Below are 1,337 nucleotides of genomic sequence, written 5' to 3'. Positions count from 1 at the left end.
AATGTATTTACTTTCCATAATCCCTAATTTTTGCCTAGATTGCCCCAAGGTAGGGTACTCAATCTACCGAGATAAATTTTCTATTTTATGTCTCTAACTTTTGCCTGGATCTCCCTTTTGGGTTTTCAATCCACTGAGACGCTCATTTTTGCCTAAGCCTACCTTTCGGGTTTTCAACTTAGTGAGCCGTTCTTTTCTTTTTTAGGCGAAGTAGTTCTTGACTGCATCAAAATTAATAGGACGAGTGAACTCTTCACCATCCATAGTTGTAAGAATTAAAGCACTGCCTGAAAAGGCTCTCTTAACAATGTATGGGCCTTCATAATTAGGAGCCTATTTTCCCCTAGCATCAGGTTTGAAAGATAGAATCTTCTTGAGCAAGAGGTCACCTTCTCTAAACACACGAGGTTTGATCTTCTTATCAAATGCTTTATTCCTTCTCTGTCGATATAACTGACCATGACACATGGTAGTCAATCTCTTTTCTCCAATCAAATTCAACTGATCATATCTAGTTTGACACCATTCAACTTCAGTCAACTTGGCTTCTATCAAGACATGCAATGAAGGGATCTCAACCTCCACGGGGAGCATAACTTCCAGGCCATAAACGAGAGAGAAAGGGGTTTCCCCTGTTAAAGTGCGGAGGGATGCACGGTACCCATGCAATGAAAATGGGAGCATCTCATGCCAATCTTTGTATGTCACAACCATTTTCTAAATAATCTTCTTAATGTTCTTATTTGTAGCTTCAACAACCACATTTATCTTGGGTCTGTAGGGAGAAGAATTATGATGTGCAATCTTGAAGTCTCTACAAAGAGCTTCCACCATATTATTGTTCAAGTTCGATCCATTTTCAGTAATGATCTTACTTGGCACACCATAACGACATATAATCTGATTCTTGATAAACCTTACAGTAACTTGCTGGGTTACATTCGCATACGATGCCGCTTCAACCCACTATGTGAAGTAGTCAATAGCCACCAGAATAAAATGATGTTCGTTCGAAGCTTTGGGTTCAATCATGCCAATCATATTAGTTCCCCACATGGAGAAGGGCCATGAGGAGGAAATGACATTTAATAGTGTCGGAGGAACATGAATCTTATCTGCATAAATTTAACACTTGTGGCATTTCTTCATAAAATTGCAATAGTCAGATTCCATTGTCAGTAAATAGTAACATGCTCTCAACATCTTCTTTGCCATAGCATGTCCATTGGAATGAGTACCAAAAGAACCTTCATGGACTTCATTCATCAATAAGTCTGCTTCGTGTCTATCCACATATCTGAGCAAAATCATGTCGAAGTTTCTCTTGTAAAGCGCAT

This window comes from Lathyrus oleraceus, chromosome 4 (genome assembly GCF_024323335.1).
Source record: "Lathyrus oleraceus cultivar Zhongwan6 chromosome 4, CAAS_Psat_ZW6_1.0, whole genome shotgun sequence".
NCBI classification, from domain to species: domain Eukaryota; kingdom Viridiplantae; phylum Streptophyta; class Magnoliopsida; order Fabales; family Fabaceae; genus Lathyrus; species Lathyrus oleraceus.
Note: the sequence above shows the minus strand (reverse complement) of the source record.